Source organism: Myotis myotis, unplaced genomic scaffold (genome assembly GCF_014108235.1).
Source record: "Myotis myotis isolate mMyoMyo1 unplaced genomic scaffold, mMyoMyo1.p scaffold_m19_p_19, whole genome shotgun sequence".
Lineage (NCBI taxonomy): Eukaryota > Metazoa > Chordata > Mammalia > Chiroptera > Vespertilionidae > Myotis > Myotis myotis.
In genome coordinates, this window is record NW_023416323.1 from 42,010,148 (window position 1) to 42,026,091 (window position 15,944).

Sequence of the window (15,944 nt, forward strand, 5' to 3'; positions counted from 1 at the left end):
AAGTTTAAAAAATTTGGCTCCCAAAAGAAATTTCAATCGTTGTACTGTTGACATTTGGCTCTGTTGACTAAAGAGTTTGCCGACCACTGGCTTAGACCAAAACGCATGGAACGTTCGCCTCGCTGTCCCGACCTAGAGCAACGAGCCGATGGGGGGGCAGTCGGCGGGCCTGTGCGGGACGTACTTCCCGGCCTCCGTTCGGGTCAGGGCTCAGTGTTCATCCCTCCTTCACGCCCGATGCAGAAAGCCTCACGGCTTTTCACCAACGGACACTAATGTGCCCTCGAAGGGAAGTTACCCTCCCAGGGTCCGACTGTGGGTGTAAGATGTTAAGTAACAAATCACTCTGTGGGAAACAGACCTGTGTTGGCTTTTCAGTGAAGATGAGCGGGACGGAGTTCATAAGACACGGCCGTCAGACCCGAGCCTCGCTCTCTCTCCAGCACGTCAGTCACTGAAGCCCAGGCTCGCCCGTCTCCCGGCGCCTGGAGCGCACCGCGGTTCCCAGGTCCTGGAAAGGAGACCACAAATGATCCATTACCTCTCGGCGCCCAGAGTGAAAGGTTAAACTATTACTGCTCGCCGCCGCGGCTCTGACCTCAGGATTAATGCCATGAACAGGAAAAGGAAAAATACCCTTCGGCCTGGGAAGGTACCGGCAGCCAGAAATTACAAAAATTGCAAAAGGGAGATGGGGACCCCTGCTGGTAGCAACTAGAACCGGAGCCGGCCGTGGGTACAGGGAGAGCGGAAGGCGCACAGGTTCCCACTAGGAGCATTTCCACAGGGAGACCCACGCTGAGCGGGAGCAGCTCTGTGAGGAGCAAAGGACTGGGTCCCCCTTACCCTCCCACCCCTAACCCCACCCCATAGCATTGGAGCTGCGTTTGCATTTGCAAAACTGAGGCTGAATGGAGGAACTGCTGGGCCCGGTGTGAGGGCCCAAGGCTGCTCCTTTGGCACGTGGGGAGGTCGGCAGCCCAGGCCCCTCCCTGGTGCACCAGCCACTCTGATCCCAACGCCCACGGCACGTTCCCGCTCAGAGGTCCCCACGCGGACCCCTGTAGCGAGTTCCCGCGTGAGCATCAGAGAGGAGCACCCACCCCTTCGAGTGGCTTCTTCCCGAAGGAGAAGCCGTGACCCACTGAGCCGGCCCCCGACACCTGGGGCAGCAAGTCTGGAACGGACAGACACTTGGCCATGACAATTCTACACGGAAGAGAATCCATGTCCCGGTCACCGGGGTGAATGTGAAAAAGCCAAGCCCGGCCGGTGCGGCTCAGGGGCTGAGCATCGGCCTAGGAGCCAGGGGGTCACGGTTCGATTCCCGCTCAGGGCACAGGCCCGGTTGTGGGCTCCATCCCCAGCGGGGGGCGTGCAACATGCTTTTCTAAATTCGAAGAACAGTGTTCAAAGGGCTCCGCCTGGAAGGAGCCCTCCCTCCGGTGATATTTAATTGAATCATTTTATTTATTTATCTATTTTTTTGAGAAGCGGGGAAACTAAAGTGTAAGAAGTGGAGATGTTTCTTGGTTTTATGTCAAAACAGAGGCTTCCACATAGAGTAGCGGGAGAAGAATGTTCTATTTCTCGGGAAAGGAACATAAACAGCTCAGCCAGCGAGAGTCAAGGGCGGGCTTTGTCGGAGAGTCAGGGAAACATCTCCTCTGAAACTCTACCTTCAAGCCCCTCCCAGCTGTTCCAGCGCCTTCGCTGACAACAACCACTCGAAATCTCCCCCTCCTCTGGCATATAAACGCGAACATTCAGTATAACCATGTCTACCCAGCCTAACCATTCATCTATTTCATAAGATCTCACGGTACGGCCCACACCCTGTGGCTCAGCGGGTGAGCGTCCACCCAGGAACCAGGAGGTCTCGGTTCGATTCCCGGTCAGGGCACCGGCCCGGGTTGTGGACTCGAGCCTCAGTGGGGGGCGTGCAGGAGGCAGCCGGTCCATGGTTCTCTCTCATCATGGATGTTTCTCCCTCTCCCTTCCTCTCTGAAATCAATAACAATAGACTTTAAGAGGAGCCCAGATACCGCAGCCCCTCCCCTGACTCTACGCAGGTGACTGCGCTGTCCCCACCCTCCAGGGGTCAGCAATCCGTTTCTGCAAAGAGCCAGGTTGTAAATATTTCAGGCTGTGCAAGCCACGGAGTCCAACTACTCAACCTGCCAGCGTGGCCGGAGCAGCCACAGGCGTGAGCCGAGAGGAGTGGGTGTGGCCCAATAAAACTTTTTTTTAATATATTTTATTGATTTTTTACAGAGAGGAAGGGAGAGGGATAGAGAGTTAGAAACATCGATGAGAGAGAAGCGTCGATCAGCTGCCTCCTGCACACCCCCTACTGGGGATGTGCCCGCAACCCAGGTACATGCCCTTGACTGGAATCGAACCTGGGACTCTTCAGTCCACAGGCCGATGCTCTAGCCACTGAGTCAAACCAGTTAGGGCCCAATAAAACTTTTTTTAAGAAACACAGTGGGCCGGACTTGGCCCCTGGGCCGAAGTCCACCAATTCCCGCTGCAGTTCCTGGGACTGCACCCTCCAACACCCTCCCCCTCCATTCCATGGACGCTTTAAACCCAGCCTTGAGCCCTTTCGAACGGTAACATCGTCTCTCAGATCCAGAGATGATCATTACTGCATGAAGACACAACATCCCAGCCGGCGTGGCTCAGTGGTTGAGCGTCGACCTATAAACCAAGAGGCCACTGGTTCGATTCCCGGTCAGGGCACAGGCCCGGGTTACAGGCTCCATCCCCAGTGGGGGGGCGTGCAGGAGGCAGCCGGTCCATGATTCTCTCTCATCATTGCTGTTTCTATCTCTTTCCCCCTCTGCCTTCCTCTCTGAAATCAATAAAAACATATATATTTTTTAAGACAACCCGGTTTTGTGTGTGAACAGGAACAGGCAGAGCGCCCCGTTGGCAGGAGAGTAAATCCTTTGGGCACATGCACATCGCTGAGCGGATCTTCCCTTGGGGACAGGAGCCCGCTCCCTCCCGCCGGGGCTCCGCCCTGTCACACCTACAGTGGCATTTCTCCCCCCCCCGCCCCCCCCTACAGGATAGCATCCCACCCCCCCACCCCCCTGCAGGCGTGTCTGCCTGCAACACCCGGCAGCCGGCAGCCGCCTCCTCACGACAGCGCGCAAATGACTTGCCCTCGGTAACGGTCTGGCGCTGACAAGTGTCTGTCGTGATGAAAATTGGTCCCTTCCGTCTCTATCCCATTTGCCAACGATCCGAACGGAGCCGATCCCATCTCCCCACACCACCACGCACGGACTGCATGGGGAAGGGGACTTTACCATGAGCCCATCAGCACACGACTCCGGATTCACATGGAGAAAGACCCTCCCTTCTGGGAGACGTCCCAGCTCCACGGGGCCCCCCCGCCCGTGCGCCTGAGCTTTGGTGACAGGACCCCCAGAAAACGCATTCCAGGGGCCTCGGCAAACACGTGCACTCGCCGTGAACTGAACGAGCCGGGCAGTCACCCGCTGTGATTGCAAAATGTGCTGCTTCTCCCCCCGCCCCCCACCCCCCATTTTAAAGCAATCACAGAATCACAGTTATTTTGCAAATGGTTTTTGATAGTTTCTCAAAAGAGAGAGAGTGCCTGGCCGGCGTGGCTCAGTGATTGAGCATTGACCTATGAACCAGGAGGTCGGGGTTCAATTCCCGGTCAGGGCACCTGCCCGGGGTTACAGGCTTCATCCCCAGCTGGGGGTGGGCGTGCAGGAGGCAGCCGACCCATGATTCTCTCTCATCACGGATGTTCTCACTCTCCCTCTCCCTTCCTCTCTGAAATCAAATTTTAAAAATAAAAGAGAGAGAGAGAGAGAAAGTGTGCTAGCCACAAGCTCCAGCTTCCTCCAGGGGTGGGACGGGGAGTGGGGTGTCCCAATAAAACTTTATTTAAAAAACACAGTGGGCCCGATTTGGCCAGTGTTGGGAGCAGGAGGCAGGGGGCGAAGGCCACGGAGGAGAGAGGAAGGAAACAAAATCGCAAGGGGTCCCTCCTACGCTCTTGTCCTTGGGTTCCAGGCAATGCTTTAGGGGACCCCTGGTCTTAAGGGGGACCCCACTAAAGGTGGGGCTGTCCTTCGGCGCCCTGATCACGGCCTAGGACACCATGGCCTCCAGTATTCAGCTTATTACGCTACTGTTCTCAGCAACAGAGCCGCGCCCCACACTCTCCTGGGCGCCCGGGGGCTGAGATGGGCAAACCCACATCCCCCTCGCCCGCTGGCTTCCTGCCAGGTGCTGCTGATGGAAGCACTGAAGGGGGACCAGGAACTGGGGGAGAGAGAGAGGCTCGCTCCTACCTGGCGCTGCTTCCTGTTGGCGTCCCCAGCGATGGCCCTTCACCCAGCAGCACCCGTGGGTCCCGTTTTCCGGCTCATCCAGCTTCGCCGGGAATTACCTGGCCGCCTCCGCCCACCCGCCCAGATGAGCCGGCGCCAGCTTCCGGGCCGCCTCCAAGACTCTGGGTCCCTACAGCCTCCCCGCCTTAACTTGCTGCCTCAAGCCCCGAGCCACCCGCTGCTCCTGCGGTCACTGCCTTCTGATGCCTCAGCTTCTGTTTCTGCCTTTTAAGTCCCTTTAAAAGAGGTCATTTAAGACCAGCTGGTGTGGCTCAGTGGTTGAACATCGACCTATGAACCAGGAGGTCACGATTCGATTCCCGGTCAGGGCACATGCCCGGGTTGTGGGCTCCCCAGTAGGGGGCATACAGGAGGCAGCTGATCAATAATCATTGGTGTTGCTGTCTCCCTCTCCCTTCCTCTCTGAAATCAATAATACAAATATTTTAAAAATAAAATTAAAATAGCCTGAAAGTGGGGGGTCTGCCCCAGAAAGGGCTCCTCTTGCCGCTGCGGAAATACATCAAGACTGTTAGACTGGGGGCTAGCAGGAGCCTCACTGCCCAGGGACCCCGGCTCCTCTCTCTCTGTCCCCCAGCCCTGGGGTGCGGGGATGGCAAGGGCACCTCCTCCACACTTGTGTGTTTTAAATAAACGAGCCCGTGGGCAGGGCTGGGCCTGCATCCGGCAGATAAGAAGGCTCCATAAGACTCAGCTCCTGCTGCCCATCACAGCCGCCCTTCCCTCTCCCGCCTGCGGGTCCCTCTCCCGCCTCGCGCTTACAGCTGCGTCTGGGCGGGATGCCCGCTCCCGCCACAGGGTGGCACCCTCGTGTCTGGCCGCCCTTCCTGCCTGAGTCACTAAAGCTTCACTTCTCAAAACCCTCAGGAGGGGCCAGGATGGACGGTGGACCCAGAAAGAGCCGGCAAAGCCCGTCTGGGTGCTGCAGGGGGGGCAGCGTCCTCCCCGTCACCTCACAAGGGCAGAAGCTGCCTCGCTCCTCGTCTCCGCTGCCTCTTCTGTGTCTCCAAACCTGGGGGGCCCCAGGCCTCAGAACAGGCGAAGGGGCTGGTAAACTGGGTGGGCGGCCCCTGCCCCACACACCATGGCCGGGAGGGGAACGGGCCTGAGCGTCTGAGGGAGAAGGGTCATTGGAAGCAGGGCTTCTCGGACATTTTTTAAATCTGTCCCCGAGGATGTCCTCATTGATGTTTAGAGAGGAAGGAGGGGGGTAAGGGTGGGGGGTCGGGGGGGAGAGACAGACTAGCCCCAAATTCACAGTGCACAAGGACTATGACTTCTTCGCTGCAGGAAGAAGGCTAGACCAAGGAGTCCTCTGATGCCAGTGCAGTGGCCTGCAACCTTTGGAGGACCAGACTCAGGGTGCCTGTTAGAAACACGCCTGCCTACCCGGCCTGTGCGGCTGGTTGGTTGAGCACCGAGGTCGCTGGTTCTATTCCAGGTCAGGACACATGCCCGGGATGCGGGCTTGATCCCCAGTGGGAACGTGCAGGAGGCAGCTGATCATCCATGTTTCTCTCTCTTCCTCTTCCTCTCTCTCTCTCTCTCTCTCTCTCTCTCACACACACACACACACACACACACGCGCGCGCGCGCGCGCGCGCACATGCCCAGGGCCCACCCCAAACCCATGCACAGATCTGCTGGGGTGGGACCTGCGCACTCCTATTTGACCCGCACCGCCCTGCCTGTAGCTCAGAAAGACCAAAGCTAGACACCAACTAAGGCCTGGAGGGCGGGTCCCAGGAACACACCCCCGCTCTGCCCCCCCCCCCCCCCCAGCGGCCTCCTGCTGCAAAACCTAAGCGGGCTTGGCGCTATCTGTTCCCCGTTCCAGCAGGTGGCAGTGTCGGGGCGCAGGCGCCCGCGGGGCACACCGAACCGGCCTCAGCACGAGGCTGCGGAGAAAGAGCGCTCGGGGGAGCCGCCCCCCACGCGTGGGAGCGAGGGGCGGTGGACGGGGGGGTGCTGCCTGCACGAACCTTGGGCACCAGCGTCCTCCCCTTCAAACAGCAGAAAGAGGGCGCGGGTGCTTCACCTCATAGGCCGTGTACTGAGCTCCCGCCGCCCTGCACCCCCGCGACGTGGGGGGAGCGGACCCGGCGCCCCGGGTTGCCTGGAGCCGCCCGTGGGGAGCCCGTACGTCCGAGAAAAGCGCGGCTACGAGCAGCTGCAACAACTTGCCCGCTTTTTCCCGGTTCCCTCCGAGGCCCCGCCCTCCGTGGGAGGCCTTTCTGCCGATCACACAGATGCGCGCACTTGGCCTCCGCGCGTGGCCTGGCCATCTGCTCCCGAGAGATCTGCGTCCCGGATTTCCCGGGGACTTCACTGTCCCTGGGGGGCGGGGGGGCGGGGGCCGGATGGGGATCCCACCGGCTCCGGAGGCTGCACTGACGCCCCAGGGACAGCAGGTGGCGCCCCGACCTCGGTGGCCGAGACGGGAACCCCAGAGGAGCAGACTTTCCTAGAGAGAGGAGGTGTCCGGTGCGCGAGAAGTACGATCAATATTTGGTAAGGGAATAGGTGCGCGTGTGACACGGGAATCGTCTGCCATTACACTCCGCCTGCCTCCTGGGCTGGGCTCCAGAGCTGGCGGCGGACAGGAGGTAGTCAGCTGGGAAGGCTGAACCTCTTCTGGCAGAATGGGGCACCCCCACCCAGGCACCCACGGGGAAGGGCAGAGCCCGGACCCCTGACCTGCCGGGTCCTCCGCCCACCTGGAGGCGCCCTCAGACCCAGGACGGCCCTTCCCAAAGATGCGCGCTGTGGGCACGTCCCTGCCTAAGGGACAATGTACGGGGTGCCCAGCCAACCAAGGGAGTATCCCGACCCTGGAGTTTTTTACATAATAAAAGGCCAGCGACCATAACGGCGTAAGGACCAGAACGACCGATCGACCAGTCGCTATGAGGTGCATTGACCACCTCTCAGTCCCTCCCCCCGGCTGGCAGGCTCAGATCGCAATCGAGATCACTGGATGGCCCACGGGGAACCATGGAGAACTGGGGTGGGTGGCGGTGGGGTGGGACTGGGGACTGACAAGTGGGCGCAAGGCAGACCTTTTGGTCCCTCCCCCGGCCGCAGGCTCCATTGCTGGATGGCTATCCGGGAACCACGGGGAACCAGGGTGGATGTCGGTGTCGGGGCAGGACTGGGGACTGGCAAACCGGCGGAAGATGGCTGTGATCACAGGCTAGGCCTAGGGACCCTACTGCACACAATTTTGTGTGCTGAGCCTCTAATATATATACTAGAGGCCCGGTGCATGAAATTCGTGAACAGGTGGGGTCCCTACACCTGGCTGGCGATCAGGGCCCATCAGGTTCCCCGCCTCCCTGCCTCCTCCTTCCCTTGCCACCCGCGTCCGCGGCGACCCACCCCCAGTCCCCTGTCCCAGCCCAGGGCCCAGCCCCAATCAGGTGATCGGGACCTGCCGGCTGGGGGAAGGGACCAGGAGTTTAGCCAGCCGGCCCCATCAGCAATCGGGGGCTGGGAGCAGCTCCTGTGTTGAGCGTCTGCCCCCTGGTGGTCAGTGTGCATCATAGCGGTCAGTTGTTCTGGTCACTTATGCTTTTATATATATAGATGAGGGAGAGAGACAGAGAGAGAGAGAGAAACATTGATCAGCTGCCTCCTGCACACCACAAAGCAGGGATCAATCCTGAAATCTGGGGTATGCTCCCTGACTGGGAATCGAACCTGCGACCTTTTGGTGCACGGGAGGACTCTCCAACCAACTGAGCCACACAGGCAGGCTGATATTTTTCTGAAAACCAGCCCACTTTTGTTGAAAAGAGAAAAGGAGGAAGGAAGGAAGGAAGGAAGGAAGGAAGGAAGGAAGGAAGGAAGGAAGGAAGGAAGGAAGGAAGGAAGGGAGAATTCCTCCACAATGGAGTCATTTGCCCCCAGTCACTTGCAAACCCAGCATGTTGTAACCTCCACCTCTCTCTTCAGACCACCTGGAAGCTCCTGGTTAGCACTAGTGAGGCCGTCCTTCCGCCCCCCCCCTCAGGGCTAAAACAACCTTCCCTGCCTTTTGCTGAGTCCTCCCTGCCCACCCGCTAGCGGCCTGGGACACCGTCCTGTGTGGTGCAGCCCCGTGAGCAGCCCTCGACTTGTGGTGAGTGCCGTCCAGTTCATGGACTGACAAATCGGGTCAATTGTATCTTCACATTTACTCAATTCAGTTCTACTTCCTAACACTTTTTCAAGGTAAAAATAATCAAAAGGGGACCATTTCAGTGCTACAATAACGGGAGGCCCTGCTTCTGGTTTTTTGTTTTCATTTTTAAATCAAAACACAGGACTGTAAAAATAAATATATAACAAAAGTCTGGCCCGGCCGGCGTGGCTCAGTGAGTGAGCGTCAACGTATGAACCAGGAGGTCACGGTTTTATTCCTGGTCAGGGCACGGGCGGAGTTGTGGGCTCGATCCCCAGTGGGGGGCGTGCAGGAGGCAGCTGATCCATGGTTCTCTCTCATCACTGATATTTCTATCTCCCTCTCCCTTCCTCTCTGAAATCAATAAAATACATATTTTAAAAAAAAAAAGAACTTTGTAATTTAAAAAAAGCAAGTCTGGCTGTTTTCCGAGGAAAAGCATCTGCCATGTCCTGGGCGGTGAGTTTTCCACCCTTTGGGGGAACTGGGATCCAGGACAACCCCTCCCCCAGGAATTCGGAAGGCGGGTCGCCCAGAGGCGGTGCCGGGAGAGGGCGGGCGGCTGCGCTCTCACCCCGAGCAGAACAAAGGGGCCCGGGCTGGCGCTGGCGCTCCGGGGCTGCAGCGACCACACCTCCGGAAAGAGCCAGTGAGTTCTTTCCTCCGGGAAGCTGAGGCGAAGGGCGGAGGCTGGGCTCCCCGGCACCCGCCTCCCCCCCCCCTCCCCCCACCCCGGAGAGGAACTCCCGGCAGCGGCGGGCGGACCCCCCACCTCCTGCGGGGCCTCTGGTTGCCTCTGCCCCCTGCTCACAGCCAGCCTGGGAGGCAGCCACAGGGGCGGGGCGTGCCCTGAGTGGGCGGGGCGTTCCCGACAGTGGGCGGGGCGTAAACGGGGTGGGCGGGGCCGCGTGGTGGGCGGGGTCGCGGGGCGGGGCGGAGAATGGAGACAGAAGGGGGAAGCAGCCCGGTTCAGACCAAGCCTCAGCGAGCCTGTTATTAAGGAGGTTTGTCCGAGCTTAGTATTGTTTTGTTTTTTAATATATTTTTATTGATTTCAGAGAGGAAGGGAGAGAGAGAGAAAAACATCAATGATGAGAGGGATGCATGGATGGGCTGCCTCCTGCACGCCCCCCACTGGGGATGGAGCCCACCACCCGGGCCTGTGCCCTGACCGGGAATGGAACCTCGGCCTCCGGGTTCATAGGTGGACGCTCAACCACTGAGTCATGCCCACCCCAGGCCCAAAGGCGTTTTCTAACAGGGGGAGGCAGACTTTCCCTGTCTGTGCCCCGCGACCCTGGGACGTGGGGGGCCGTTTGCGCCCCCTTGTCCTACAGATCTTCAGGTCCAGAGGAGCCAGTGGCTGGTCCCGGGGAGCCGCTGTTACCGGAAGCCCGAGGCCTTTTCCTGCGTCTGCCCGTACGCACTGGCCCAAAGATGCCCGCACGCACTGGCCCAAAGAAGCGAGCCGGCAGGGTTTGCAGACCGGACATTTTAAAACCAGTTGAATGTGCAATGGGCCCACGCGGAGGTGGAGGGCGTATGCTCTGAGAAACCCGACTCCCTGATGGCACCTGGTTACCGATCATAGAGGGGCAGCCACAGGGCACCGGGTTCGGGGTGGGGAGGTGCTGGGAGCTCACTGCTTGGAGTGGAGAGGAGGGTAAGGAACCGTTTCTTCGGGTCTGAGGTCTGCTCCGGCATCTGTCTGTCCTCTCTCTCAGGAAAGTAGCCAGAGGGTGTCATTCCAGCTTAGGGCTCAGGAGCTGGAACTTAATTTATATCAAAATGTCCTCTTTAGTCCCAGCCGGTGTGGCTCAATGGTTGAGCATTGACCTATGAATCAGGAGGTCACAGTTGGATTCCCCGTCAGGGCCCAGGCCCAGGTTGCAGGATGGATCCCCTACTGGGATCCCCACAGGAGTCAGCCGATCCATGATTCTCTCTCATTGTTGATGTTTCTATCTCTCCCTCTCCCTGTCTCCCTCTCTCCCTCTCCCTTCCTCTCGTATATCTTTTAATGTTCTCTTAAGCCTGCAGAGGTCGGACCATGTGACCATTAGTCAGGCCCGGGCTATTGTCTTCTGCTGCCTCGGGGGTTGCTGATTAGGGGGGGGGGGCGGGGAGGGGGAGGCCGGGTCTCTGAGGGGTGTGTATATATAGAGATTTCTGGAGTAGGATTTAAAACTAAGTTCAATCGAAGGCACAGAGACCTTCAGTTTCATGCTGGACTAGCCTGGTACATGGTTGGCTATGAGAGAGTTCAAGTTCACCCTCTGGTCTTCAGCCTGCCGTGCAAGCCCTGGCTCCACCCTTCCTCGTGGAGGGGACTTCGGACAAGTTACTTAACCGCCCTAGGTCTCCGTTTCCTCACCTATAAAATGGGTGTGGTGCCTACTTCCTGTGGTTGTCTGTGGGGCTAGGTGAGCGTTTGCATAGAGTCAGCGAATCAGTACCTTCAGAGCACCCCCTGCTGTGTTTAGGGCTAAGTGGGCAGGGGTGTTTGGGGGAGCAATACCCAGAACAGAGAGGCGTATTTATAGGGTGCACTCCAGTGCCACCGCCATTCCATCCGATCCCCGTCCTGCCATGGTCTCTGCGTCTTCTAACCGCCCCTCGGAGCGTGACTGCTGTCCCCTGTGCTGGTGACAGCACTCCACCTTTCATCACGGACACTTTATCTTCCATCCCTTCCTCTTCCAGAAAGATAATCGGCGCCCACCTTCGTCGCCATGCCCTCCCTCGCACCCTGGCCAGGGCCCGTAGAACCCCCTGCCTACCCCAGGCCCTCAAGTGAAGCCTGTTGCCTGCAAGTCCGCTGGCTCAGACCCGAGATCCCACCGGCGGCCGGCTTCTGTGGGTTTAGCATCTTGTGGTGACAGCGTCTAGCCAGCCAGGTGCTAGACGGGTTGCAGCACACACAGCTGAGCTCAGGGATCTCACACCAGTTCCGCGTCTCACCCACGCGCATGGGCCCTCCGGCCCCTCCCCCAGCTCCAGCGCGCTCACCACAGACAGGAAACCTGACCACAAGGGCGCTCAAGCCCTGGCAGCCCTGTGGCTCGGAGAGTCTGCTTGCCAAGGCCAGTGACGACCTCCTCATGACGTCCCACCGCACGTAAAGCCAAGGCCCACGTCCTTCCAGGCCCAGGAGGCCCCCAGGCTCGGGCCACTGCCCTCCTCCGACCGCGACTCCTCGCCTGGCTCACCCAGCTCTGAGCACGCACAACCTTGCTTTTCTGCAAACACACGCACACGCGCTCTGCCCAAAAGGTCTTCCCCAGATGTCTCCACGGCTCCGGCTCCACTCCCATCCCTGCTCAGGTGTCAGCTCCTCAGCCGCCTTCCCTGCCCAGCCTGTCTAACAGTGCAAACAGCCCGGCCGGTGCGGCTCAGTGGTTGAGCGTTGACCTATGACCCAGGAGGTCACGGTTTGATTCCCGGTCAGGGCACATGCCCGGCTTGCGGGCTCGATCCCCAGGTGGGGGCATGCAGGAGGCAGCCGATCCATGATTCTCATCATTGATGTTTCTCTCTCTCCCTCTCCCTTCCTCTCTGAAATCAATGAAAATATATTTTTTTAAAAAAATAAAAATAAGTAGCACAAACACACCTCCACTTCCGAGTCCTTGTCACTGTGGGGACACCCTTTCTCTCCGTTCTCCACATTCCCACGTGGAGGGACACCCGCCCACCCATCTCTCCTGGACTAGCTCCCTCTTTCCGACAGGAGGACTGAGTGTCTGGTTGGTGAGGTTGGGAGCAGACACTCAGCTCCGTCCCCTTCTCCTGGGGAGCCGGCACACCTGCAGAGAGCATGGTCTGTCTGCTCTGCCTCCCAGGAAAGGGCCTCCCCACCTGCCCAGGAAGGTAGAGGAAGAGGGGGAGAGGAGGCCTGAGGGTGCAGAGCTGTTGGCACGGTCTCGTTCGAGAGCAGAGCATTAACGAGCCATGTCCCCTGAGCAACATTATCGGTTTTAAACACCTGCCTGGCTCCTGTGTGGGTCTGTCCACTGGTTGTGAATTTTTATCTACTGCTGCCTAACAGCTCACCTGAAATTCAGGAGCTTGAATGAACTATTAACTGTTGACTATTTTCTCGTCGGGCCTGTGGGTCGACCAGATGGTTCTTGTGCTCTACATGTTGTCAGCCAGAATGCCGGGCCGGCTGCAGAGCCTCCGCGGCTTCCTTCCACGGCTGCTGGTTGGTGCCGGCCACCAGCTGGGAGCTTCGGGGGGCTGTCCGCTCGGGGTGTGGGGGCCTTGGCTCCCCTCCACGTGTCTGTCTGGGCTTCCTCTCGGCTTGGTCACTGGGTTCCAAACAGGACTGCTCCACGAGCAGGTACCCTAAGAGGAAGGAAGCGGAAGCTAAGAGTCACCCTAACAATGAATCTTGGAGGCCCGCAATCTCAGAGCACAAATGAAACGGTGCACTTGCTGCTTAAAACAACCTGGGAAGGCTTCCCACTGCACTTAAGATAAAACACAGTGCCGGGAAGGGGCTCCTCCTCCCGGTGGGCACTCCTCCCCCGCCCACCACCACCCCCCCCCCCAATACTTCAGGCTCCATCCAGCCTCAGGTCACTGCCCTCAGGGGCTGACGGTCTGATGATAACTGGGATGGACACAATCAATCATGTCACACAAGCAAGCATATGTAAAGCTGGCCCTAGTGCTGTGAGTGAGAGGGCCCCCCCCACCCCCACGCACACGCACCTGAGCCTGTGACGAGGGGATTGACTCATCAGAGAGCCCAGGGAAGGACTCCTGGGAACAGTCCCTCTTGAACTGGGATCCGATGGATGAGCAGGAGTGAGGGAAGTGAAAGGAAAGCAGGAGGGAGGAACAGCATGTGCAAACACGCGAGGCAGCCGTGTAAGCTGGCCGGGTAGAGAGGTGGAGAGCGTAGGCAGGAGACAGGCCTAGCAAGGCCACAACCCAAGGGGTTCGGACTCTGTTCTGGGCCTAAGGAGACGCTCCCGGAGGGCCTCGGGCCAGCGCTGGCCTGGCGACATTGGCCGCGAGGCGCTGACTCTGGCTCAGTCCTGACGTGGTAATAACTGCTCGGACCTCAGAGCAGCTGCAGCTCCTGCAAGGGAGAGAGAGGCCGGAGAGAATGTGGGGAGACCCCACTGCCCCCGAGGGAGAGAGGACGGCGGCGCGGACTGGTGACCGGGGAGAGGAGAGACCGAGCTGTTGGCAAATGTACTAAAACTTGTGTGCGGCCGGAGCACAGCTGCATTCCTGTTTCTTGCTCTAAAGCCCTCGATGCCGTTGACGAGGAAGCCGGGGAGACACACCATCCTAAGGACTGCCGGCCGGGACGCGTCGGGTCTGTTTATCAGATTGGCCGGTGTATTAAGCAACATTACGTGTGCAAGTCCGTCTGCTTTTTGTTTGTTTGTTTGTTTAATATATTTTTTTATTGATTTCAGAGAGGAAGGGAGAGGGAGAGAGAGAGAGAATCATGGACCGGCTGCCTCCTGCACGCCTCCACCCTGGGGATGGAGCCCGCCACCGGGGCCTGTGCCCTGACCAGGAATCAAACCCTGACCTCCTGGTTCATAGGTCGATGCTCAACCACTGAGCCACGCCGGCCAGGCAGGTCCGTCCGCTGTGACAGCGTCCGCAGGCCGGCAGGCCCCAAGCGCTAGGGGGCTGGTCACGAGGACATATTGCCTCCTATTGCTCACTTTTGTGAAAGGGCAGAAAAGCAGGCTGGTTGCACATAAAGGGTTGTTGTCATGGCATCGCACGTGCCTGGATTCACATGCCTGTTCCTACTGCTGCCCTTACCAGCTCTGTGGAATGTTCCAGAACCTCTCTGTGCTCCTGTTGCCTCATCGTTGTCATGGGAGTGGTAATAGTAGCCACCGCTGCTGGAGTTGGAGTTTTCGGAGGCCAGAGAAACCCCTCTCCTGCCCTTCTGGCTTTCAGGACTGAGAAGCAAAAGCAGGTGCCAGACAGGTAGAGACCGAAATGCCACCTCTGAGGCGACCAGGCTGGACTGGAGGATGTGGTTGAGGTGAAAAGGCCTCAGGCAGCCGCGGACACAGAGAGCGACCGCAGACAGCGGGGAGGAACACGCCCTCGCCGGGGACAGGGGGTCCGGCCAGGCCCAGCGCCGAGAAGTCACCTGTGGTCCTGGGGAAGTGAGTGGGAGGCCATGGGACCATGGGACCAGTCGGTGCAGGGACCAGGCCTCAGAAACCCATCTCCCCCATGGAAATAGGAGGAGGAGGAAGTGACTCCCTCTGAAACCGGACAGCCAGGGGGTCCGGGCTGCCTGTCACTACTGGAGCGAACAGGGTTGAATCACCTGAGCGTTTATTCTAATCCTGCTGGCAGCGTGGGGGCGCAGCAGGTCAGCCACAGACATCTGCTCTGGCCCCCACCGTCAGCTGCTGCTTCTATTGGGTAGAAGCACAAAGGTTCCATGGAGGAGGGATGCCAAGTGGGCATTTACAGGTATTTGCGAGGCCTGCGGGTATGCAAAGGGCTGGGGGTCTTCAAAGGGCTGGCGATTCTGGCTTCTGCAACAAGGCTGTCCATCTTCCCATGGAAACCTGCATCTTCAGGGGAGCTTCCAAGCCCCAGGTGCGACTCCCTCCCGGCAGGTGAGAATGTGCCTTCTTTCATCGGAATAAAGACAGAGCCTGGTTAGTAGTTCTTACCATTATAGCTGGTCCCCCCCGCGTTCTCTTTCTGCCCCTGTCGCCTCCACACTGGCTCACAGGGTTGCTATGGAGATCAGACTCTGCAAAGCGGACATCCCTGGCAGCGGCCGTCCTGGGCTGGGGAGGCTGGCCCCTGAGGGAAGTTGTGGTTGAGCAATTGCATGAAGCAAGGGAGTTTCTTAAAAGGGGATTTCTCTATTTCCCCTTCTCCCCTGGTTCCCTTTACTCAGGAAATCTTGAGAGTTTCCTAAAGGGAAATGCTGACCAGATGTGAACTGGCAAGGCTTCGAAGCAGAGGAAAAACCCCGGCGTGTCTCGATGCGGGTGAATACAGTATCGAGGTCCGGCGTCCTTTCGGGGTGTATGCAGGCACTACCTGGTTGCTTGAGGGCGGGGTTCTGTTTGCGGTGGGGTGGTGGCTGTTGTGTGCTTTTCAAGGCAGCCTCCCCTCACCCCTGACAGTGAAGCAATTAGGAATCCCAGGCAGGGAAGCAAGCAGGTACCGCCCTGGGGAGAGCCCTGGCCAACCGCAGCTCCATGGAATGCCAGGGCAACGGGGAGGCAGGAAAGCGCCTGTCCACCCCGGGGGCACCCTGTCAGCAGGCCAGGCTCCCCACCTGCACGAACCGCCGGAGCCAACCTCAGGTCATCCGCCTGAAGGGGGAGGCTGCCGGCTGTGTGGACGCCCAGGGAATGCCCCCGGGA

The 15,944-nt window shown here is 59.0% G+C and overlaps 2 long non-coding RNA genes across 2 annotated transcripts; one reads left to right on the plus strand and one right to left on the minus strand.

Annotated features, from left to right (window-relative positions):
• The first annotated feature begins 6,768 nt into the window (after window positions 1-6,768).
• Window positions 6,769-12,004, plus strand: LOC118674533. Its single transcript, XR_004973661.1, has 3 exons — window positions 6,769-6,911; window positions 8,355-8,520; window positions 11,266-12,004. It is a non-coding gene; the product is annotated as an uncharacterized LOC118674533 (long non-coding RNA).
• Window positions 9,666-15,640, minus strand: LOC118674531. The gene is made up of 5 exons (XR_004973659.1): window positions 15,505-15,640; window positions 14,359-15,194; window positions 13,279-13,651; window positions 12,616-12,909; window positions 9,666-10,334 (listed from the first exon to the last, which is right to left on the minus strand). It is a non-coding gene; the product is annotated as an uncharacterized LOC118674531 (long non-coding RNA).
• Between the last annotated feature and the right edge of the window lie 304 nt (window positions 15,641-15,944).